This window comes from Acinonyx jubatus, chromosome B1 (genome assembly GCF_027475565.1).
Source record: "Acinonyx jubatus isolate Ajub_Pintada_27869175 chromosome B1, VMU_Ajub_asm_v1.0, whole genome shotgun sequence".
NCBI lineage: Eukaryota > Metazoa > Chordata > Mammalia > Carnivora > Felidae > Acinonyx > Acinonyx jubatus.
The window spans coordinates 145672620-145700091 of NC_069382.1; the positions used below are offsets into that span (position 1 = coordinate 145672620).

The 27472-nt window shown below is 34.5% G+C and overlaps 1 pseudogene; it reads left to right on the forward strand.

Annotated features, from left to right (window-relative positions):
• The first annotated feature begins 19923 nt into the window (after positions 1-19923).
• Positions 19924-24315, forward strand: LOC113600694 (SNRPN upstream reading frame protein-like; annotated as a pseudogene).
• The last annotated feature ends 3157 nt before the right edge of the window (positions 24316-27472 follow it).

A 27472-nucleotide genomic window follows, 5' to 3' on the forward strand; every position in this document is an offset into this window, starting at 1 on the left:
TCATGTGCTTCAAGTACAACGTTTGTGACAGTAGTGGCAATGTAAATAACTAACATAATTTTCTACACGATTAATTCTTAAGATATCATAAAGTTAACATTTTAATGCAGAAGCTTGTATGCTTTTGAAACCTTTGCAATGCATGAAAATTCTTGGAAAGTAGCATTAAATGCTCCTAAATTTTTTAAACATTAACAAAACAGAATATCACAATTTTTCTCTCCTGTAAAAATTTTTTTAAATAACCTGTGCACAATATATAGTTCTTATTGAAAACAAGGCACTATAGGACACCTGGGTGGCTCAGTCAGTTGAGCATCTGACTTCGGCTCAGGTCATGAGCTCATGGTTCGTGGGTTCAAGCCCCATGTCAGGCTCTGCACTGACCATGTGGAGCCTGCTTCGGATTCTCTCTCTCTCTCCCCCTACTCTCTCTGCCCCTCTGCCATTTGCATTCTCTCAAAATAAATAAATAAACTTATAAAATTAAGAAAAAACAAAAAACCCCCAAAAAACCAAGGCACTATGTTTGGAGAGTATAGTAGGCAGTCACGGTCTCTGCTTGCAGAGAACATATGAAGACATAACGCTTTCTGTTGCATGTAGATAAGGAGACTCTTTTGAGGCCTGAGAATACATTTGATGTCATCTAGAGCCCATCTAGTTGTTATGACTTTAGTATTCGTGCACGTATAAATTTATGCTTTAGCAACTTTTAGAATCCCAAAGTTTCTGGGTCCACTATAATAACACATTAAGAAATACAAGGAGTAATCAAGAAAGCTTTCAATTTTTGTAAAGGATCCGATATGTATCAATTTTGTAAAGGATCCAATATGATCCTAGCACTTTCTGTAACTCTGTTCTTTATTTACTCCAATAGATCTTTTATTCCTCTCATACCATTCAAAATATCCAGGTCAACTATGATATCCATGTGGTCAAATCCAGTGCTACTGTTTAGATCCTTCTCTTCGTCAATCTCAGCAGCCTTTGGCATGCTGATTCGTCTTTCTGACTTGTAATGATTTATCCTTTTGGTTTTTCCTCTCAAACCATTGGCTGCTCTTCATTTCTCTTTTGGTTCCTCTTTTTCTCAAACTCTCAATTTGGGAAAACGTTCATGGATTCTTCCTGGGTTTACCACCCTTTTACCTTTTTTCCCTCTCTATCTTTTGTATCATTATAGTTGACCTACTCCATTCCTATAGCTTTAAATATGATACACATACTCTTAACTTCATTGAACTACATATTCATGTATCTAGCAGTTGTGTTAGTATTCCCGTTTGTATGTGAAGGGGACAACCCACATTTATGAATAAAGCAGCATATTTGATTTTTAGACACATCTCTTTTTTCAACTCTCCTAGTGTTTCCCCTCTTTAATAAATGAAACCATGATGCTCTCTGTGGATGAAGACAAAAATCTGTGAGTCATTTTTTTTCCCATCCTCAACAGTCCATTAGAATTATAAGCCCTATCTTTGACGATATACCCGGAATCTGCCAGCACTTTCTAGTCTTAACATTTATTGCTCCAGTCAATCCTAGCTACTGACATCACACACTTGACCATCTCAGTACTTTCTGGTCTCCCTACTTTTACTCTTGTCACCTTGTAAACATTCCTTACACAGTTATAAAAATGTTATTTTTTGAACATATACCTGATATGATTATTCTCCTGCTTAAAATCTTGCAATGACCTCCTCTAGCACTTAAAATAAATTCCAAGCATTTTCTCAGAGCCTATTAATTTCTATAATTTATTATCTCTCTATCCCTCATATCTTATATTCCACCACTTTTTCTCTCACTCTGTGCCAGCCTCAATAAACTTTCTGTTTCTAGAAGGTGCCATACTCTTTCCCAAATCACTTTTTACTTGTGTTCATAGTCTCTGAAATATTCTTACCCCAATTCTCCTCAAATAGTGTCTTCTTTATATCAGAGATGTTTCTTGCCACATTTTCTAAATAGCCCTTTCCTTTTCATCATCATTCTATTATTTTATCTTATTTTTTCCATAACATATTACATTATGAAATGATTTTCAAAATTTATATATGTCCATTCACTATTCTCTTCTTTCACTAGAATCTAAGTTCCCCACTGCATAGAATTATGTCAAACACATTTTAGACATTCAAATGTTTGTTGCACAAATTATCTGGATACTTGTTTATGTTGCAAATTATTATGTCACTGCACACTTCTGAGCCATAAGTTTCAGGGGAGTAGTGTCCCTGGAAATCTGCACAGGAAATATGCACCTAGGGGTGGCTGGGTGGCTTGGTTGGTTAAGCATCCAACTCTTGACTTCCGCTTGGGTCAAAATCTCATGGTTCATGAGTTTGAGCCCTCCATCAGGCTCTGTCTGTACTTGGGATTCTGTCTCCCTCTCTCTCTGCCCCTCCCCCGCTTGCTCTTTCTCTCTCAAAAAATAAATAAAAGTAAAGTTAGAAAGTTAAAAAAAAAGAAATAAGCACCTAAATAGTTTTTTATACACTTGAAAGTTTGGGATTCACTACTTTCTTCTGGATGAAATCAGAACCTGTTCATGAAGAACTCCAGAAGCGGACAGGCATATTCTCTGTTATCCCTGGGATTCGGATTTCCTTCACTGAAGAGCTAGTGGATAAGAAATAGGTTTTCTGGGATTTTCCTGTAAGAGCATTAAAACCGACTTCCCTTTGATTGTCGGTGGAGCTGGGCTCTCACTGGGCTCTCACTTGGAGTGATTGCTGCTAGATATCCTGGTTGTATTTCCTTCCCCTACTGAAGTCTTGGATAGTTGAGAGAAGTAATATGCATCTTAAGCTGTTGGAGGGAGGAGTCCTTCAGCTGATGGTGCCTCACTTTCACCTTATTTTATTGCAGCTAATTTCTTTCATCTGCCTTGGTTTGACCAAACTTCAGCCATAAGTTTATCCACAGGAATAACTCTGCAAGGTATTATTGAATTCACATAGAATTCTGGAGAAATACTGCCTCCTGGATGTCTTAGTCATTTACATAAGGAGATGACTCATCAGGTGATATTTGTTCTCTATATCTATATGAAAAATTAACAGAAATGTTATGTACTGAACAAGAACATAGTAAGATATTTACCACCTTCTCTTTTGTTTCTCAGATCAGAGGTTATCCCTAAAGTTAAGAGAACTTTATATATTCACTTTTTATCCATTAGAAACAGGTTATAAATTATTTTAGTCCCATCTTTTGTTCTTTTTTACTTTGCCCAATGAAGCTAAATGTCATTATAAATACTCATTTGGGTACAGAGTTTATCCATTCAGTAGACATCTGTTTAAACATTTAATTTGTACTTACTTGTCAATTACTGTTTTTTATCCATTAAGGTTCAGCTCCAAGTCACCTGTGGGACCTTTCCTAATTTGTGTAAGTAAGTCTAGTTTCCCTTATACTTTAAAGGCTTATTTATTTAGTTTGAGATAGAGAGAGTGTGCATGAGCAGGGAAGGGCCAGAGAGAGAGGGAGAGTGAGATTCTCAAGCAGGCTCCGTTCTGTCAGTGTAGAGCCCAATGTGGGGCTTGAACACATGAGCCGTGAGATCATGACCTGAGCTGAAACCAAGAGTTGGACACTTAACCGACTGAGCCACCCAGGCACCCCTTCCCTTCTGCTTTAAAAACAAACAAATCCCTCTCCTCCCAAAAAGCCTCTGTGAATACTTTATTGGAACACTTATTACATTTATTGAAATTGTATACATGTTACTCTATTCTCACTAGACTATAAGCTACTTAAAGAAGAAAAAAAGTCCTTTTGTCCAAATCTCTAGCATTTAGCACAATTTTTGACACAAAATGAATATTGAGTTTTTAGTGAATGAATGAAATATGAAAGATTATATGGGTAAATGTGAGTCTTCTTCTCAAGGAGAATAATGGAGATAAATTCAGCTTTTTGTTTACTTTTCCATAAAAGCCTTTTTCAATAGTTGGTATATAAACTCCATGTGAATGTGGTAAATAGTGTCTCTACAGCTGATTACGTTTTAAAATAATAGTGTGTTCAGGGGCACACTAATTTTATCATCTATTTTAGATGAGATGGTAAACATGCTATAATAAGGTCAGTTTAGTTTGGGAAGCATAGTTAAGCAAAAGATGTGTTAAAGTGGCATTTCCAAGAATGTTATATATGTTTGCTATAAATTTCAAAAGATATTTTGAGTTTGAGGGTGAATATTTAATTTGAGTCCATCTGGTAAGATTCATGCTTCAAGATACACACTTTGGGAGACAATGTTCTTGTGAATCCTATTCCCATAAACCAACATTAGATTACAAAATAAAATGGAGGTTTGATTGACACTCTCTTTGAGAAATTATCTCCCTAGTCATCACAGTCAAAAGTGTCAGGACCAGGAATGATGTTGCCCAAATCCCCTGGGGGACTAGCTGATTAATTTTAATAGAATGCATTGGCTTCACAAATACAGTAGTTAAAAGTAAATGATTTCGTTTTTCTCCCCCCAGGGAGTTACGGTGATATAATTTGAAGTGAATAAAATAAAACTTCCAATCTGAGAGTTAAGGACATATATCAAAGCTTAAACAAAGAAAACAGAGGAAAGACAGTAAACTAGAAAGTTGGCCTTCCCAAACTTCAGAGCAGCCAAGCTTTGCCTTTGGCCCCTCTTCAGGGCTTTGATTTCCTACCTTCTTCATTTTCCTCTATCTTGGTTTCCTTTGACTGTCTTTCCTCAGTCATGCAATCACCTCCAATCTGTCAGCTGTAAGATTGTGAAACAATTGCTATAAAATTAATTTACCAAGTTATATTGAGGACAGTCTAGTCTTCTTGCTCTCCCTCCCATGGTTTTAAATGGGATCACTGACTTTAATACCAAAGAATGATCACTGACTTTAATACCAAAGGGCGAATATTTAATGTTTGAGGAAGCTCTGATCCTTGAAAATGACCAAGGGAGACAACAGTTTCCCTGTTCAAGTCATGCTGAGAGGCTCATTAGGCTGACCTTGATTTGCAGCCAGCTAGTGGGTCATGGCAGAATTTCCCTCATTGATGTTGGAGGGGTTAGCCATGAACACTTTTAACTTGGAGTGGAGAAATGTAATCTTTGTCCAAAGAGAATTTTTCTTATTTCCTGATAATTGACCTATGGGGACAAAGGTTGCCATTGTGACACAATGAAAGGCTCATTGTGCAAGTAGAATCTTGTTGGATGCTGTTTTGTCATTTACTGCAGGAGAGTTTATTTTCATCACCACCTGCTACCTTTTCCTCTTTCAGGGATTTGTTTTTAGAATGCTCATCATGAGATTTATGGAAGGTGATGATCAGGACATGTTGTTCTATAATAAAGTTTGTGAACTCTTTGCTATGTGCATTTCATTTCTATGAAAGGGAATATATACTTGGTTAACTAAAAGCCTCTGAACTTGGTTTTTCCATAACTGACACAAATGTTAAATCCTTTGAGATATATCATCTATCTATCTATCTATCTATCTATCTATCTATCTATCTATGTATCATCTATCTATCTTTCTATCTATTCTATTGTATCCAACTTGTATTGTCTTGTGACAAAAAATTTTACTTATGACTTCACATTTTATGGCAGTTTCTATGGCAAAGTATGGATAGACACAAATTTACCCATTTTTTTGGGCTAATGCTATAGTTGATTAAGAGAAAACTGTTACCATTGATATATTGATTTTAAGAAGTTTTTTTTCAAAAATAAGAATACTCTGCTAATTTATGTATTGATATAGGTCAGAGATATGAAAAAGCTGTTTTGTTTAACATTTAGAATTTGGAAGTTTTCTTAATACTTTTTATTTCTCAAATATTCACTGAGTACTCTGCTAAGTGCTGGGGAATACTTATATTATTGTGTTACTGCAGGAACTTACAGTCTTCTCAAGAAAGATACAGAAATGTAAATGAATGATTTACATTTTTAAATAATTTTTTAGAATAATTCTAAAATAATTTTTTAGAAATTAAAGTATAATAAGATTTTTTTTTTAAAGTGGAAGTAAAATGTAGCAGAGAAAGGTCAGAGTGGTGAGTTATTCTGTTTGGAGAGATAGGAGAAAGCTTTTCATGACGGTCATGATACTGGATTTAGATCTTGAGAGATAAAGTGGATTTAAACAGTGAACCTGAGAAATGGACGTTGCATGAAGCTAGAGCACCTAAGCAGAGGCACAGGGTGTGAGAGTGAAAGCCAGTTGTGGGGAATGGCAATAGTGTGGCAGAACACCTGGGGCTGGGAGAGAGATGGGCTCATGGCATGGTAATTCAAAAGGAAGCCCCCCCCCCCAAAAAAAAAAGGAACCTCAAGGTTACTTTGTAGAAAGCCTTGAATGCCATGTAGGGGGAAATGGATTTCTACTGCAGCTACTATGAAGCCTTCCAAGGCATTTTAGAGGTCGGAGATATAAGTCAGTGTATGTTTTGAAAGATAACTCTGGTGGCAGTGTGACATCTAGATTAGCAGAGAAGGAAATGGGTGGTAGTTGCATTTATCAGCAGGGGTTTGATTTTTCCTCCTGAAATAAACTGAAAACAGACAGACTTTGGTACTGCCATTGTAGAGTCCTAGACTCAGGATTTATTTTAGTATATATGCTGCTGGCAAAAACATAGGAGCTGAATAGGCTTGGTTTGTATTTCTTTTCTGCCATGGGCTAAGTCTATGTGTAGTTCCATAGGACTTTCATGGTCTTTAGTTTCCCCACATATGAATTGTGATTACTGAACAGAGATTAGGTGATAATTTGCTGATCTAATGATTCAGAAAAACACTTTGTAACCTGCAAGCATGATATCAATCTAGCTTTAGGATCTTACTCATCAGTTTTTTGAAGTTAGATAAAGTACTTGATTGTTTTGATATCCCTTACCAACATATCAAGTTTATATCCTACAGTATATAAATTACAGACTCAGTTGAGAAATTGAGGCACAATTACTCAAATATTTTTTGAATTAAATTAAATCAACGTCTGGCTCTTGTTAATACAATTGGTGCAACTATACAGCAGAAGATGGTGGATAGACTTTTACTCAAGGTACTTCCAGGACTGGTTGATGTTGGTCACCTCACTCCCCATACTTTTTATAGAATGGTTAGTCATCAAGAAATCTGTATTAAAATCTGTTAAAAATTATTTTGCATTCCTACCAGCAAAGCACATTTAGAAAATAGGAAACCAAGATCTTCTATTTACTAAAGAGGGACACAAAAGATATCTGTGAGAGAATACTGATGCTACTTCAGTTATATTTATTTTTATTTTATTAGCAGGAATATTGACTCTTGAGGGAAGTGGCTCACATTCAACTTTGTAGAGACCTGAAATAAATGATAAGTGCTCAGTTATTAATCCAGATGGGTAATTTGCTTGTGAACTTATAATTTTTTTACTGTTTAATTACAAAGATTGCTTTATTTATTTAAGAAAAAAATTTTTTAACGTTTATTTATTTTTGAGACAGAGAGAGACAGAGCATGAACGGGGGAGGGGCAGAGAGAGAGGGAGACACAGAATCGGAAACAGGCTCCAGGCTCTGAGCCATTAGCCCAGAGCCCGACCGGGGGCTGGAACCCACAGATCGGACCGCGAGATGGTGACCTGAGCTGAAGTCGGGCGCTTAACTGGCTGAGCCACCCAGGCACCCCACAAAGGTTGTTTTAAAAGTAAATCTAGTCCAACGACTGGGAAACTTTATGTTCAAGAAGGCTTGAGTAGATGCAGGAAAGAAGGCAGAGGCCTTTAATGGTAGGTAATAGCTGAAAGTTTTTGTTTCCTAAAACAGTCCTCTTGGTCCTAGTGTAATCTTTAGTCTGCATTCCTTCAGTTAAGCCAATAACTTTGGTTTTGATATGATGAGATGATAGGGGCCCCTTTTGTACATGGGATATTCAACCTTAAGGATTTTATTATGATATGACCATCAGAAGCTAGTTTGAAGTTTTAATATTAATTAGAAAAATACATGATTTTATAAGGAATAGTCTGAAGTCTGCCTTAGACCCTACATCCACAAGTTCATCTGTTGTGATATGCACTTTAGTTGAAGTTTTGCCTCCTTTAGACCCCTGATTTAGTCCAAATATGCACAAATGTTGATAGTAGAAAATATTTAAAAAGTTAGAAATATGTTAGTAAGAAAGGAAAGGGTTTGTTTCTATTATATCATAGCAAAGGAGGTATTTAAACTGCTGTGCTACTGTGATCATGGAAAGACACAGGAACTTACTGCTGAGTGGAGACTAACGATGTCTACCAGAGAAAAAGATGGAAACAAATTGTAACTTAATGGGGATAAGTGGGAACATTGCAATATATTTTTCATGGAATGGTACATTATAATTCACAAATAACTTAAAAAACACATGCTTTGTATTATGTGTACTTACCACCTATTCCATTTTAAATTGCAGTGGGACTTTTTTTTCTTATTTACTGGCCACTAGAAGGTGTAGTTGTAGGGTCAGACAGAGGTATTGGAATAGGAAAATTATATGGATACCATGGATATCCTCGATACAGGAATGGTACATAATATGGGCCCAATGGATATGGGAAAGGGGATCCATAAAACTGTGAAGGTGATTCATTGCTCTGAGTGACCTGTTGAAAGAAAGAAATTAAAAAGACTTGTTTTACTTTTCATGCTGGAGAGAGATAAAATAGCCTTTTAACATGTGGGTCTTCATTTTTAAGTAGGGAGTTTAGAAGTTCTAGGATCATTTACCTTTTCTCTGTGTACTATGAACAGGGATTTAATTAATTTACATTATTTTAGAAAATTTAAGGAAATTACTTAAAGATAACTATATCTTCATACCTTTCTGCTCATGGCCAAATTTTTCTGATAATCACTTTTAACTAGAAGGCCAAGAGGGAGGGGGATTAATGAGGGAACATCAGATTTCTCCCTTTGTCTGTATACTAGATCTTTACCCAAACTTTGTGTAGGCCCTGTATCCTCTTTATCTTTCTTTATTTTTCTTTTTTTTTTTGTCTCTTATCTTCTATTTATATCCCTATCAATTTCTGTATCTTTAACACTGTTTGTATCTTTGGCCTCAAAACCAAACTTCCTTTCAGATAATAAGATTTTTATGAGTATAAGCAGATCCTTAAATAAGAACCTTCCTCTTCAACTTTTATTTTTCTTTTCTTAAAAAAATTTGATTAACTATTTAGACAAAATAATCCTTCAGTGAATTTGTCACTGGCAAGATCATCAAACTGGTCCACATCTCCTAATTCTCAAGTTTTAATTATTATTATTATTATTATTATTATTATTATTATTATGATGATGATTATTTTACCTTTTGTGGAATGAACTTTGTAGAGTTAAGCAGAGTGGAGAGACATGAATAATTAACAGCCTCTATTAGTCTAGATAATTCTAACAAAAATGTCATAACCGAGTATATCTCAGAGTGATTCAAGTTTCATTTTGGTTCCCACTGTTACATGAGATGCTGATATAATTCCCTTCATACAAGCAAGATCAAATTTTTGAAGTCTGTTCTGTTGACTGCTTTATATAAACTCTTTAAGGTTTTATCTAGAGTTTGAGAAGGTTAGATAAAGGCACTTTAACCACAGTTATGGATATGTCGCATGGACATCTTACATGTTAAAAAGAGGATATGTAACTTACACTTGGTTGTTCTCTTTCCGGGTCTTGAGTGACCTAAAACTCAAATAGTGAAATTAGTTCAACTCATGTTCATGAAACACACAAACTGAGAAATATATACATATGTGTGAAGGAAATAATTTCTCTACTACTTAATATTATTTTATACTATCCAGTTTTTAAAAATCTAGGATTTGAGCATCTAGAAAACAGTATAGTAACCCTTTTCCTGGAAAGTGTTAATATGTATTCTAAATGATTAAAATTCACCACTGTATCAATGCTATGTGGATTGAACGAACTAAGCACTGAACAATATATGATTTACATCATGTTAAAGGGGCAGATATCAGGCATGTTTATAAAGTAGGAATACAGTGTGTATGGGGGAAATTCCCAGGATTCTCGAATTAGAACAAAAAAAAATCAAATTCATAAATACTCTGAAATATTGACCATAAATACTCTGGAATATAGAAACGGATACTTACCGGGAAACCAGAAGTTACTGCCAAAATGGCTGTGATCAGAAGGAGAACTTTCATCTTATTCAGAAATATCCTAGAAATCAGGAGAAAGATAAAATGTTAGCATAAATTTAGAAAATCCAGTTGTAGTACAGATTATGTTACTAACAACTCTGACTTTAGGCAAGTCACTTAATCTTAGGGCATCAATCTATTTGTTAATGGAGCACATTGTTTTTTTTTAAGGTAAAATCAAAGGTACTTTGCAACTTTACAACTATGTTACCTCAATTCTTTTACAAATCAAGTTTCACATATCATTTCAGAATAATACCTCTCCATATATGGTAATAAAGGTAGTTTCTGGAATAAAATACAGCCTTAGTTTATATAGAGAGAATGGTAGTGTGGGGGTAAGCAGTTATTTACTGATCTCAGGATGTTCAAAACATGGTAATAATGTCTATAAATTAGTTTCAGTGAAAGAATGATTCGAATTGGTTCTCAGGAAACCCCGAAAATTCCACACTATTTAGAAGGACATATTTTTGACATATGGGAAAGGACATTTCCAAAGCATTTCATTTTATATTTTAATTTCAATTGTAGACTCTATCTTATCATATATGTTGTTATAATGTATTAGTTATAATTGCTAATAATTTGTATAAAACTGAGCTAAATTAAGTATTTAATTAATTTATTTATGCAATTATAGGCCAACACATTACAAAGTTTCTGAAGAGTTTTTAAAGTTTTACATTCAGGAAAATGTCAATTATCCATATCATTATTATTATTTGGGGATGGCTTTGGGCAATTAATGGAGATTCTAGGGGTATTTTATCACCTCTTGATGCTTCCTAAATTTCTATGAGATGGAAAAATAAAATGTAAAAGAAAAAATGTACTCACATTTTGAACTCTGTCTTTATGTTTGATCATATTGTTCAAAATTCAAATTGGGATTTGGAAAAATACCAGATGATGTTGTTGTAATAAGACAGGCATTTAAAATTGCAGTGAAGTTTAGAATTATATGGGAGGACTTGCAGAATAGGCAATTTTACACACACACACACACACACACACACACACACACACACACACTTCTCACAGACATAAATAAACACACACAGAGAATAACTTCTAAGCTGCAAAGCATTGTACCGGGTGCTGTTGGGTATAATGATAAGGCACGATACCCAAAATCACTAATTACTAAGTTTACAAATTCAAGCAACCATTGTATGACAGTCTCAATAATTTTAATTTTGGCATTTTACAGGATATGTCTGTCTACTGTTTATCTATCATCTATTTGTATCTATCTATCTATCTATCTATCATCTATCTACCATCTATCATCTATCTATCTACCTATCTAACATCTATCTATCTATCTATTTATCTATCTATCTATCTATCTATTTATCATCTATCTATCTATCATCTATCTACCTTAGTTTATCATATTTAAGACCTCTCTTACCACAGACTTCTCAGCCAGTTCCTTCTCGTGGATGCTGTTGTAAGCAATTAGAAGTGACTGGCCCTGGATTATTACAGCTATTTTATAGACTCAGAAGTGAATGGTATGGAAAAGTTTGTGGCTTGAAAGCCTCTCCCTGGGATCAGTTATTACTGAGTTGAATCATCAACTATCACAATGTGTTGAAATTGGGGAATAGCCAATGTTTGTGGTTTCATTGAAACTGAGTGACTACCAAATACATCTATTTGTGATCAAATTTTCTATCTTGTATATATAAAGCTTGTAATATCATATAAGGTTGCCCCATGCTCTTATTTTTTTAAAACTTAATTTCCATAATTAAAAATATTTTCTAAGCATCTTATCGGTATTGATTATAATCTACTGGAAAGCATGTTTGGTAGTGTTGTAATTTAAGAAAATAAAGACTATTAAAAATGTTAAAGAGATTAAAATCTTTTGCATGATTCTTTCAGCTCTGATTTTAGTGATCAGAGTTAGAGCTTCACATATCAATGGACCATATCTGGGAAGATCAAAGCATCATGGTTACCTTATGAAATACTATATTCTCTTTTTCAATTAAAGGTGCACTTAACACAATAGAAAGGATATAACAGTCAAATGTGGAACTGAACACTAGAGCCCTCAAAAACTTCAAGAACTACCTTAAATATGTATGCATATTGCATGTCTATAGTCAAGAGTTATAAAACTTGGGCTTTTTTACCATTTATTTGAGAGTCCTCAAGAATATTGCATCCTTTCAGTTCAATTTCTATGTCAGCAGAGTTTATATGATCCAAATTTTAGTAATGCATCAAAATCTGTCCTTTCTCTTTTATCCTTTATGTGAATTAGTTCTCAGGAGAACTCAGAAAAAAAGTAACATTTAAGTGCTCAAGTGCAAACCTAACTGCTTTATATGTATTGTCACGTAATCCTCAAAACAACCAACCTTCAGAGCCCAGCATTATTGTTCACATGATCCCCATTACAGAGAAAGAGAAGTAGAGAATGCTAATTACTATATATTATACTGTGGCGGAGATGGTACTGAACATCAGTAATTTGGGTCCAAGCCCACCCTCTTAACTAATGCTTTATACTGTCATGTGGCAGAAGTACAGAAAAATCACTGAAAACCCAGAGAAACATTAAACTTTCTTATAACTGAACGTTCTAGTTTATCTCACTTATTTAAAGCAAACTGCCTCAATCAGAAATCTAATTTATTAAACCTAGCATGTTGCTGTACATCAATTTAATTTGGGCCAATCTGAGGTCAGAGTAGATTACCCAAGGACTAACGGGTGTATCTGTATGTATATGTGTGTGCATATGTATGTGTGTGTGTTTGTACATGTGCGTATAACATACCGTTCATTTCCTTGTCTTACAATCTGTGTTTCAGTTTCTTACATGAAATTGTTCTAACAAAAGTTTCCAGTTACCACTTTTTAAATTAATTAATTAATGTTTATTTACTTTTGAGAGAAAGAGAGAGAGACAGAGTGCAAGCAGGGGAGGGGCAGAGAGAGACACACACACAGAATCTGAAGCAGCCTCCAGGCTCTGAGCTGTCAGCACAGAGCCGGATGTGGGGCTTGCACTCAGGAACCGCAAGATCATGACCTGAGCCGAAGTCAGAGGCTTAACTGATTGAGCCATCCAGGTGCCCTGCCAGTTACCACTTATTGTGAAAACCATAGATGTTTTTCTGTCCTCATGTTATATTATATCGTTTGGCATTTAAATAGTGGTGACTACTCCATCTGGAAACCCTTTTTTTCTCTCCTTTAGCTTCTTAAAGCCACTTTCTTCTGTTCTTTTTCAACTTTTCTAACAGTAACCTTAAGTCTTATTCACTGATTCTTTTCCCTCAACTTATTGTAGTTGACCTCTTATCTTAGTCCACTCTTGTTATGAATTATATAATCGACTTCTGAGTCCCTAACCTATACCTTTAGTCCAGAGTCTTGTCCTGTAGAATGGAATATCTAACTGCATATTTCATTTAGATATATGATGGATATGATTCAAAACTAAACTTACTATTTTTTCCTTGAAAATCTGCTTCTCACTTTTATTTAATCCCTCAGCTAATGGTCATACATCACTCATTCTTCCAAGCCAGAAATCTGAAACTCACCTGTACTTTCCTTGTCCCTTCATTCTGGTAATTAAATTTTCCTTTATACACTCCGGTAATCATTTTCTTGCATTCTCATTGCCATTTCCTTAGTTTAGTTTCTCGTTCTCTTCTGGACTATTATAATAGCCTCTTAATCAGATTCTCTACTCTAATACTCTGTCTCTAATCCACATTCCTCAGTAATGCTATAGTGATTCTACTAAGTTGGCTTTCAAATGTTTTTAAATTCACCCATGGTTAAAAGAATGTATTATATGTCATAACTTAGTACATAGACACACACACACAGAATTGAAACAAGATTAAAAAATAGTAGCTTTACTTATTAAACTTTTTAAAATGCACAATACTTTTTCCATCTTTGTTGAAATATATTTGACCTATAACATTGAGTAAGCTTAAGGTATACAATATGATGATTTGATATACGTATATATTGAGAAATGATTACTATGATAAGGTTAGTTAACACATCCATTACCTCACATAGTTACCTTTGGGAACATGTGTATGTATATGTGTGTGTAGTGAGAACATTGAAGATCTACTCTTAGCAAATTTCAAGTATACCTTACTAATACAGTATTAGTAACTATAGTCACAGTGCTGTGTATTAGGTCCCTGGAAGTTACTCATCTTATAAACCCACCACTCCCCAGCCCCTGGCAACCACCAATATACTCTATGTTTCTGGGAATTTGGTTTCTTTACATATAAGCAAGATCATGAAGTATTTGTCTTGCTGATGAGCACTTTTCTTATGAGTGGTTTTGCTTACTCAATCTTTGGTTTTTATTTGTGTTGGCCAACAGGTAGTCCTGATTACTAGCCAGCTGTATAAGGCTGCGGATGTCCTGTTATTGAAATTCTAGCTATCAGGAGGCAGCAGGGATAAGGAAGATGTCAGCCATGGAAACTCCTAAATAAGGTAGTGAAAGCTCTAGATTTGACAGATATGTGTTTAGATTTTTAGATCTTATTCCTTATTAGCTGTGGGTGGGAAAGCCCCACTTTTGAGTCTGAATATAAAAATAATTATCCTGGAACTGGCAAATAAGTGAAATGAAATGTAGAAAAGCACTCATCATGGTATTTGACTTCATAAACGATGGTTTCATGAGCATCGGAGCTGAAGCGTTGAGTAAGTCAGGCCTCTTCCTGCTACATATCCTCAGGGATCCTTAGGTAATCATGTTCTCCAGCTAATCTAAAGATATAGGAAAACATATTATATAGTAATTGGAACCAGATAGGGGCTTAATATGTTAGTTAAATCTGAATATAAGTAGTGGAATTTTGAAACCAAGTATTATCAGGAGGGAATAATTACTCTTTCTGGTTGGTGATCTAACTTCATCCTCCACACCAACCCAGCAAGGTCTAACAAGCTGTAATTCTGGCCTCTATTACTTTCATGTGTTAAATCTTAATTCAAATGATTAGAATATAATAAACAGAAAACACCTTTGCCTAAAAGAACAAAAATTATATATTTATATAATATATATACATTTTATTTTATATATTTTATATAAAAAGTTTATATATTATATATTATAAAATATATACATATTTATATATATATATATATATATATATATATATATATATATATAAATCCACTCTGCAAAGTCTTCAGCATGTGGTTGTCCTTCAAGAGCAAGTGCAACCAGGATGTTCTGCCCAGGAAGAGGTTGTGAGTGACCTTCAGAAGCTGGACAGGCTATCATAGGAAAGAGAGCATAAGTTTATTTTTTGGGTACTCAGATGGAAGAAGAAAATTAATATATAAGATATTAATATGAAAACATCCAAAATGTCCATTGATGGATGAATAGATTAAGATGTGAGATACACGCACAAAAACTCACACAATGAAATTCTACTTGGCTATAAAAAAAAAAAGAAACCTTGTATAAAATCTTGTCATTTACAACAGCATGGATGGACCTTGACGGCGTTATGCTAACACAAGTCAGGCAGAGAAAGACAAACACCATGTGATTTCACGTATATGTGGAATCTAAAAAGCAAATCAAGCGAACAAACAAAACAAAAGAAAGCCAAACTCACAGAAACAGAGAACAGATTGGTGGTTGCCAGAGAGAAGGAGGATTGGAGGGTGGGCGAAATGGGAGAAGGGGATCAAGAGGTACAAACTTCTAGTCATAAAATAAATAAGAAATGGAAATGTAATATACAACACTATAATCACTAATACTGTATGGTATATTTCATAACTTAATATGGTGATTAGTAGACTTATTGTAATTATTTTACAGTGTATACAAATACTGAATCATTGGATTTATACCTGAAACTACTATGTCAATTATACTTCAAAAAAGATATTAAAAATAATCTATAAGGAAAAACTTTTTTAAAAGTTAAAGACCTATCTCTGCAGGTATTCAAGGAGATGTTGAGTGACTATAAGCTGTGGTGTAGTAGAAGGGGATTTTGGAATGGTTCAATGACCTCTCTACGCCTTTTCAATTATAATATTCTCAGACTGGATGGTAAATGGGGATGAGTACCTAAAGGAACAGTTTTAGCAGTTAATGCAATAAAAAAAAAAGCCCAAAGGTTTATTTTCATTAAAGGATTAGAATTAGTGGTAGGGATATGCACATTTTAAGCCATACTCTGGGAAGGCTTATCAGTGGATTAACTCAATAAAACAGCAGAAATACCTTGTTCCACATCTTGTGGCTGGCAAAATTTGTAGAAATTCAATACATACACATTCCTTAGGCATTTCTACTATTTTGGTCATTGAAAACGATGAGAAATGATCTAACCTGTTCAGTACTCAGGAGGAATTTTTTTATTTAAAAAAGTTTGTGACTTCTTCTCTTTGAGAGAATGGATAAAGATAAATCTCTGAATTATCTTCAAAGCCCCTGTAAATGTTATACATTAAACTAGAAGTGACTTTAGTTGTTGTAGACTCTGGGTCTGGAGTTCTCTCTTGCCCAGCAAGAGAGCGGATGCTGGATTGAAGTGTGACAGAGGCTAATGTCTAGGAGGAGACAAGAGCCCCGAGTAAGGGTCCTTGCTCTGTTTTTATTAGGATCAGAAGGCTTACAACATGATGAGAGTGCACAAAGAGACAATGAAACCATGAACATTAATCCTGGGCATGGGGGAAAAGGGGTTTTGAAGATATGTGGTGTTAGGGGTTTGGGTCAATACCAAACAAAATTCTGGTGCTGGGTAGAAGGTTGTTTACAGCAGACATGAGGCTCCACCTCTGTTTACCTGAGCTGGCCTAGGGAACAAGAAAGACAGAGCATGTACCTCAGGGTCAACAAGGCACCTTTCTTTTGCTAAATAGACCAGCTTGGGCAACTTGGCAGTTTACCTGTTTTTGTCCTTCCTTCCAGTGAAAGCAGCTTTTTGCTATTGTATTAAATTGGAGGGGGCTTCCTCCCTGAATACCTAATCTTGTTTACTTAATATTGGATGTTTTTCATCCTGAGGTATCCTATTCCTATACCTTTGTCTTATACTGGGTGCTTTTGCCCTGTTTACCTAATCTTATTTACCTAATCTTGTTTACCCAAACTTGGGTGTGTTAATCCTATGGCTTTCTAATTCTTTATGCCTTGTTTACCCATTGGTGCAAACTCAGAGAATTCCTAAATTTATTCCCCACACTTAGTGACTGTGGATTCCTGCAAAAGAATTCAAATCCTGTATGTCCAGGTTGTAGAATCTGAGTGGTTGTCAATTCCACAATCTCCCTGGCACACCTAACTTCCATTTGTTAGGTGGTCATAGATTTCTCATGCCTGGAGTCAGCACCAGCAAGTGCCAGAGTCATGGGCAGACAGCCCCATGACCACCATACTATTCCCTAGAATGGGCTTGGCTTACCATGGCACTAATTATGTGCTTAAAAAATAGTTATTGAGTGAACAAACTAGGCTCATCAGAAGTTGCTTTGTATATTTTTTGGTGTTCTTTATCAGTCATACCATAGCTCAAAACCAAAAGGCCAATAACTGAGAAGCTCCATTTATTAACTGTCCCCATACTCACAAGGCATGGTTTTATCAGAATATTTTGAGTTTTATACCAAATTCTATTGATAGTTTGATATTTTGCACATGGCTCAAAGTATGGAAATTACCATACATATATATTTCAAAAAGTGTTTGTAGCCCATTCCAGAAACTTCCCTTTCTTTCTAGAAGATATGTAACTTATTTTCTCAAAATCAAACTAATATTGGTTAAATACAAAATATAAAGATTAATGACCTCCTTCTATGTACTATATTTTCTAAAATGTTTGAATAGAACCTAAATATTTTGATACAGATCATGACTTATGGTGCTGCTACCCTGTGTGTGTTACACAGAGCTCTGTAGATACTGCCTATGGTTCCTCCTAAATAGACGTTTTCCCCTGATGCATATTCTTCATGCAGAGATTAAGAAAGTGGCCTGTAGTCTCATGAATCCAGGATCTGAATCATGACACTCCACTTACTCAACTTGGATAAGTCTCTTTGCCTTTTATAACCACCCATTTATTCAGCATTAAAGGAAAAATAACATTTTTCCTGTTTGCCTCCTAGCTTTAACAATTTAAATAAAGCTGATGTTTTCTATATGGCAGTGGATTGAAATCAAATTTTGAACTCGAACTGCTAGTCTCCTTCAGGTATGTATCTGATCTCCATAGTACTCTAGAATTTCAAGTTTCCCCCCTTGATTTTTATGTCTGAATTATTAAATTATAAGAAGCTTTTTGTATTTAATAGAGATTAGAGTTATACTAAGTCCTACAGGATCTAGTATACTTACAAAATGTTCTATTAGTTTACATTATTTAAGGTAAAAAATGCTTATGTGCTAGAAGCTGATGAATGCTTTACATGAAATATATTATATTCACAATAGCCCTACGGGATAAGCTATGTAATTTATGTCTATTTTTACAGATAAGGAAAATGCAGCTTGGTAGCTTTGGATTTCAGAAAAAGAAAAAGAAAACAAAAAGAAAGGTACCTGAGATCACAAATCTAGTAAACTGTGTAACTGGAATGAATGCAAGATTTTTTCCTAACCGTAATACACGTAACATGAAAAGAATTAGGGAAAAATCCACATAGTGAATTACAAGGGGGCTATAGAGATTTCAAATAGTTGTATAATCTGTTATTTTAAAAACTTTTTATATCAGAAGAGGTTACATTGCAACCCCTTTTGGACATAAGGCTACAATCTATAACAAAGATAGTCTTCTAATTTTGTATATATTAATATATTAAATTCAATATTAACATTAAAAATAATTTAAAATTAAAATAGTTACTATATATTCAAAAAGATAATACTTTTTTTGATTTGGGCAAGGGAAGTTTTAGATTAGTCACAAAAATATTTTTATAATAATTGGACATCTTAGAAGGCAAATATTAAAAGCTGTTTTTAAGATATGCCAAACAGAATTGTTAATGGAAATTGATATTCAAAGTGTATTGGTGACATTTTTGTGTCTTATTATTTGAGATAATTGGTAAACAATGCTGCTCAGCTGTTAGCCCTTGCCATTTAAGTTATGAAACTATCAATGGAGATTCAGGTTGTGTTAAAACTTGGTTATAGTCATTAATTTATGAGTTTATTAATCATTTATTGTGCTGTAACTAGAAGTCAGGTACTGTGGAAGTCACTCTATAGTACTCAGTAGCAAAGACACTGTTCATGCCTTACTAGAGCTTACAGCCTGTTAGACAAAATACAAGTAACAATTGAATTTATAAGTGAAACGACTACTTATGGGTACTGTAGAAATACAAAACAGACACCCTAGTATAATATAAGGGATCCATGAGAAAATATACCAGAAAATGTAAAGACCTAAGAAGTGATAGAATATTAGTCAAATGAAGAGAAGGAGTAATGTTCCAGGCAGAGGGAACAGTGTGAAATTTCAGGTATCAGGGGTTCATGGCATATTTTATGAAATGTAAAGGAGTTTACTTTGGTTGGAATGTAATGATCAAGGGGTTTATAACTGATGTATTAGTGGACCAAGTAATATGAACCATTGAAGCCAATTAAAAGAATTTGGTGTTTAAGCAGAGACCAATGGGAAGGTGTTGCATGGTTTTAAGCATGGCGGTAACATGATCAAGGTTCCATTTTTGGATGATCACTCTCTTTGAGGGGGAACAAATATGGAGGTGGTAATATATTAATCCTCATAAGAGATGAGTTTTGCCTTCAGGAGGGTAGAGACAGTAAAGATAAAGATATTCCAAAGGTATTTATGAGAGAAAATCTTCAGAATATAGCTTTCCACCTTCTGTTAGTGACAGAAAAGTTTATATTGAAATAAACCTCCTGCCAGCAACAATATATAAACTCTGGACATAATATAAAAAACAATGTTTGGAAAGCATTGGTGAATGACCAAAAACAGGCAGAAACTTAAGGAAATTAGGCTCTTGCAAGAAAGATTAAATCTGCATTTATAGAATTTTTCCCTTTTAAACACTCTTCATCTGCAGGATGTGGGGGTGGCGGCATCCTCAGTAAGGAAATCACAGTCTTTGAGATATCAGAGGAAGGAGTTTGGGGATGCCAGAGTGGGGAAGTCCCATAATGGAGGGAATGTCTGAGGTGGAAGCCTCAAAATATGTGTATAAAGTGTTCACAAATTCTTGGGTAACCACTAAAATATGCCTGTGCAAAGCAAGATTTCAAGGATCCCAGGGAAAAACAATACCTGGAAAGTTGAAGAGGGGAGTAGAGATTTCAGCAGCTTCCTATTGCTGTGGAGACTGAGTTAGGAATTAGAGTTCCATCAACTCTGAGGAGCTTGATAAATATAAATTTTCTATTCAAGTACCAGAAGGTGAACCCTTGTGGTAGTGGAACCCTTCTGGCCATGTTAACAGGGCTCAGTTTTGCTCTGGCACTGAGGATAAAAGTGAAATGAATATATGAATAAGTTAAAAAAAAAAGGCTCATAAGACCAGTGTGATCCTCCACTATATTAACTATTTGAGCACAAAATACAACATTCTTCAGAGGAAGGTAACAGAATGCAGAGTCCCTATGATATAAATCATTTACAAAGACAGCATGCAAAAAAAAAAATTACTAAATATGCAAAAAAATCCAAAGTGTATCAGTCAAGATTTTCCAGAGAAATAGAACCATAATATCCATTTTCTGTTACTACAGTTGATAATCAACAGGGATTTGATCTGCATGGGTCCATTTAAATGTGGATTTTTTTTTATAGTAAAGTGCTATAAATGTATTTTCTCTTCCTTACAGTATTCTTAATAACATTTTCTTTTCTGTCATTTACTTCATTGTAAGAATACAACTATAATACATATAACATACAACATATGCCTTATGTTATCAGTAAAGCTTCTGGTCAACAGTGGGCTACTAAATAGTTAAGTTTTGGGGAAACCAAAGTTATGTATAGGTTTCTGACTATGTGGGAGGTTGGCACCCCAACCCTCATGATATTCAAGGGCCAACTGTATATCTATGTCTGTATATCTTTATTGAGGTTTATTATGAGGTATTGGTTCATGTGATACGGAGGCTGAGAAGTCCCACAGTCTGCCATCTGTAAGCTGGAGACCCAGGATTGCTGGTGGTATAATTCAGCTTCAGTCCAGAGGTCTGAGAACCAGGAGAATCTATCATCGAAGTCCAATTCAAGAATCAGAGAAAATGAAATTAGATGCCCCAGCTCAAGGGATAAGTCAGAAAAAAGGGGCAAATTCCTCCTTCCGTCTTTTGTTTTATTCAGGCCCTTAGTGACTTGGATGTCACCTACCTACATTGGGCAAGGCAATCTACTGCACTGAGTCCACCAATTTAAATGCTAATCTCACCCAAAAACACCTTCACAGACACATGCAGAAATAATGTTTAATTTGAGTGCTCTGTGGCATTTCAAAATGACACATAAATTACCCACTCTACAAGAAAATGTTACCCACACTCAGAAGTAAAATCAATCAATAAAAACAGACCCACAGACAGTCGAGGGATTGAAATAAACTGATTGGGATTTAAACATAGCTAGGATTAGGGGTACCTGGGTGGCTTAGTCAAGCATCTGACTCTTGATATCAGCTCAGGTCTTAATCCTAAGGTAGAGTTCAGGCCCTGCACTGGTTTCTGCACTAGGCGTAAAAATAACTAGGATTAAACATGTTAGAGAATTTATAGGAATATGATTAAAATATTGACTGAAAAGTTTGATAATTTTTGGAAAGATAAGAAAGTTGTTAAAAAATCAAATAGTAATCCAAGAACTTCAAAATTTAAAAACTTGAATTAAAATTCATTGCATGATATTAACAGCAGAAGCAGATTGGCTATAATCGAAGAAAGGACTAATGAATTTGAAAGTCAATAGAAATTTTCCAAACTGAACAACTGAGAAAACTAAAATTAGCAAAGGCTCAATGCTCGGGGGAATAATATTAAGCAATCTAATATGTATGTTATTGAAGTTCTAGAATGAGAGAAGAGAGAAAATGGAACAGAAAAATGGTCAAAGAAATATTGAGAAGATTTTTCCAAATTTGATAAAAAACCAACACACCAATCTAGGAAACTCAGTGCACAGCAAGTTAGATTAATACAAAGATAACTACATTTAAGTCTGTTACAGTCAACCACTAATATCAAAGATACAGAGAGAGTCTGTTAAGCAGCTTAAGGAAAGAGAGATACATTGCATGTAGGGAAATGTCAACATTAATGATAGCTGATTTTTCACCTGAACCAATGGGAACTAAAAGATAATGTAACAATGTCTTTAGAGTGTGAAAAGGAAAAAAAAAATATCAGCTTAGAATTCTACATCCAGAAAAGATAATCTATAACAATGTAGACATAATAAAGGAATTTTGAGGTTTAAGTGAAATTATACCGGATGAAAATTCACACCTATAGGAAAGAAGTAAGGAAGAGCACTGAAACTGCTAACTGTGTAAGTAAATGTAGGTGTTTTCCTTCTTAAAATCCTTTAAGAATTAATATTGGGGCACCTGGGTGGTCAGTTGGTTAAGCATCTGACTTCGGCTCAGGTCATCATCTCACTGTTCTTGAGTTCGAGCTCTGCATCGGGCTCTGTGCTCTCAGCGCAGAGCCCGTTATGGATCTTCCATCTCTCTCTCTCTGCCCTTACCCTGATTGTCCTCTCTCTCTCTCTCAAAAAAATTAAAAGAACATTAAAAAAAGAATTAATAGACAAATGTGGAAGTAAAATATGTGAAAGTATTAGCACAAAGGACAATAGTATATAATATGGTATTATACAATTGTAATATAATTTTGTTACAGGAAAAGAGGTAGGATATTAATTCTACATGGCCCATGACAAATTAAGGATGTGTAAAATAATCCTCAGAGAAAACACTAAGTGATATAAATTTATTAGCTAAAAAGCCAATAACGGAGATAGAAAGGAAAAATAGTAATACAGGTTTAATCCAAAACAGGGAGGGGAAACAAAGCACACAGGAGAGAACAGAAAACAAGTGAGTAGACTTAAACCTAACCATATCAACAAATACACGAAATTTGAATGGACTAAATATTCCAATTAAAAGACAAATTTTGAGGCTGGATAAATAAAGTTAGAACCAACTAACTATATGACATTTATAAGACACATTCTTTAAATATAAAGACAAAGTTGAAAGTAAAGGAATGGTAAAAGATATATCATGTAAATACTGAGCATAAGCTCATATGTCTTCATTAATATTAGGCAAAGTGAGAGTCAAAACATGGTGTATTATTGGAGATAATTAGGGTCATGTCAAAATTAAAAGATATCTCCTTAAGAAAATATGAGTCCCAGATGTGTATGCAACTAAAATCAGAGCTTCAAAATATATGAAATAAAAATTGACAGAAGTAGGGAAGAATAAACAAACCAGCACTTGCACTTGAAGCGTTTCACATCTGTTTTAACTCTTTTCCTATATTCAAAATATAGGAAATTTAAATGAAATAACCAAATTGATCTAATGAATGTTTGTAGAAGATGGGACCCAGCAACTGCAATATAAGCATTATTTTTAAGTGCACAGAAAATATTCACCAAGACAGACTATAGTCTGAGGCACAGACTAGTAACAATAAATTGCAGAGGAGTAAAATGATGTTCTGGCAGAATGGGACAGCTGTCAGATATGTCTGACGTTCTGTTCTGAGAAGCAGTGGGCCAGGGACCGCTTACACCTAAGATGACTAAGGAACTTCCAGAGGTGGGTGTCCAAGTCAAACTTAAAGCAGCCCCACTGAGCAACCAAGACTGTCAGCTGTACCCAACCCAGTCTCAGAAGCAGCAAGGACTTCTGGTGGTTTCCAGCCAGAACTGAGCAGGCATTCTTAGCTGAGACACTAAGAGATGGTTAAAACAGTATTGGGACATCCAGGTAGCTGATTTCCAAGAGAAAAACTGGGTTAGAACTGATGCAATCATGGTCAGGAATGAAGAAATAAAGAATGGGGTGCTTGGAGGTCACTTAATTATTTGGAATGTGTTAAGAGAAATAGTTTTCCTTAAAAATTTCACATGATAAACACATTGCAGAAAATTTTGAAAAAGTAAAAGCACAGTACCTTGATATTCTTACCTTGACACTTTGTCTGTGTTACTTTGCCATCATTATTATGTGTGATTTGAGGGTAGTTTTATTCACAGTTAATTTATGTTGAGTTTCAAATTAATATTATATGAACATACTTCATTATACATGGCTACTAAATACCCTGTTAATGAATGTTTTGTAGTTCCCTTTTGTGAGAAGACTTCTTTTTTTGTTGTTTTGTTTTTTTTTCTGGTAGTTTGGTAAAGCTTCAGTAAATTGCTGTGTATAACAGATAGGATATTTTTCTTATATATGCATGTGTGCAATAAATTGAATCAAGGAATATAAACTTAATTTTATAAATTCCCTGTTGCTTTGAGAAAATGGAATGCTCATTACAATACACTTTTACCTACACTGGCTGTTTTAATTATGTATCATTTGTGCCTACTGAGTTATAAATACACATCATATTCATTATCAAATAAGATGTGAGATACTTTCCCATGCTTATTTACTAATTATTCCTTTTTTGTTTTGTCTTTTTCTCCCTTTTTTGTTTTCAACAATGGATTTGAATCAGCTGACAATAAATAAAAAATATTATCCATGAAAAAGAATATATTTTCTGATTTCAATGTGCTTAATTAAAGTTAATAATAATAACAAATGTTGAAATACTCAACCATTTAGATATATATCAATTCATTTCTCAATAATGCATGAGTTAAAAAAGAAAGCAATGATTAGAATTTTATATCTTTAAAATGTTTACATAAGAATAGTGTGGAGGTTCCTCAAAAGATTAAAAATAGACCTACCCTATGACCCAGCAATAGCACTGCTAGGAATTTACCCAAGGGATACAGGAGTGCTGATGCATAGGGGCACTTGTACCCCAATGTTTATAGCAGCACTCTCAACAATAGCCAAATTATGGAAAGAGCCTAAATGTCCATCAACTGATGAATGGATATTTATATAAACAATGGAATACTACGTGGCAATGAGAAAGAATGAAATATGGCCCTTTGTAGCAATGTGGATGGAACTGGAGAGTGTTATGTTAAGTGAAATAAGTCATATAGAGAAAGACAGACACCATATGTTTTCACTCTTATGTGGATCCTGAGAAACTTAACAGAAGTCTGTGAGGGAGGGGAAGAAAAAAAAAAGAGGTTAGAGAGGGAGAAAGCCAAAGCATGAGAGACTCTTAAAAACTGAGAACAAACTGAGGGTTGATGGGGGGTGGGAGGAAGGGGAGGGTGGGTGATGGGTATTGAGGAGGGCACCTGTTGGGATGAGCATTGGGCATTGTATGGAAACCAGTTTGACAATAAATTTCATATTAAAGTAAAATAAAATAAAATGTTTATATAAGAACAAAAGAGATGTTTAGTATCAGTGATCTAAGCTAGAGGTTGGCAAATTCTAGCCTGAGAGTCAAATCTAGACCATGCTTATTTTTGTAAATAAAGTTTAATTGGAACACAACTATACCCATTCATTGACATAACGTCTAAAACCAATGTAAGAAGAAACAAAAATTGAGACAACCTATATTTAATAAAGTATAATTAAAATATTCCCCCCAAGAAAGCTCTGGGCCCAAGTGACTTTACTGGTGAGTGCTATCAAACATTTAAAGAAGAAATAATATTAGTAGCACACAGACTCACTTAGGAAGATCAGAGCATTTCTCAACTCATGTTATAAAACCAGAAAAACCCCAATATAAAAACTGCCAAGGATATTATAAGAAAAGAAAATCGCTGACTAATAGCATTCATGAACACAGATGTTAAAATCATTCATATAATATTAATGAATCAAACCCAATGATGAGTGGAAAAAGCCCTCGTAAAGGCCTGAGAAAAAAGGGAAAACATTTTAGATTTCTTTCTAAAGCAGCATGGCTGTATATAAACTTTGTTTAAACCAAAAGCCTGATTTATGTCCCACCAAGCATACATTGCACACCTGTTTCGTAAATAAGCAGCCTAAAGGAAAACCATCTTGTCTTTAAGATATTGATCCATGTTCCTGCTCCTTGCATTTCTTGAAGTTAAATACTTATTATTCTTACCTATATGTTAATCTATAATCTTTTGAACTTCTAGAAGATGTAAGAAAGTATATAGCCCTGTAAAAACTGTTCATTCTCTGAGCACTTTCTTCCCTATGAATAGCATGTTTCCTGGGTAGCTGTCCTAACTTAGGCTCAGATAAAGCTCTCTTACTTTAGGATTCTAAAGGTTTATGCATTTTGTGTTGATATCAGCAATATTTAAAAAAGATAATGCATTACAACAAATTGGCATTTATTTTTTTAAGCGTGGAAGTTGATTCAACATTAAAAAATTAAACAATGTAATTCACTACATAACCAAATCAAAGGGAAAATTCATATTCTTATTTCAGTGAACACAGAGAAGGCACATGACAGAAGTCAGCTAAAGATTCATTAAAAAAAAATTCTCACCAATCTAGAAATAAACGGGATTTTCACAATCTGATAAAGGTAATTTGTGGGAAGTTCACAGATGACATCATACTTAGTTGTGAAATAATAAATGCTTTATTCCTAAAAAAGGGACAGTGGAAACATGCCCATTTTTATTCCTTCTAATCACCATTACAGTGGATACCCTAGTCAGTTTAACAGGGTAAGAAAATGAATTACAAACATATAAATTGAATAGAAACAAGCGAAATTATTTTTATTTCCAGTAAATATTATTTTTTAGGTAGAAATGATATGGAATCCCCAAGTACCTATTAAAACTAATAAATATATTTAGTGAGATCTTATCATACAAGTACAATGTATAAAAATCAACTGTATTTCTATATACTAAAAATGGAAAGTGAAATTTAAAAACATAAAATACTTAGAAACAAATTTAACAAATTTTGCAAGACCTCTACATTGAAAGCCACAATATACTTAAGAGATAAACTTAAAAAGGGGTCCCGGGTGGTTCAGTCAGGTAAGCATCTGACTCTTGATTTCTGCTCCGGTCATGATCTCACGGTTCATGAGTTCAAGCCCTGCATTGGGCTCTGTGCTGACAGTGCAG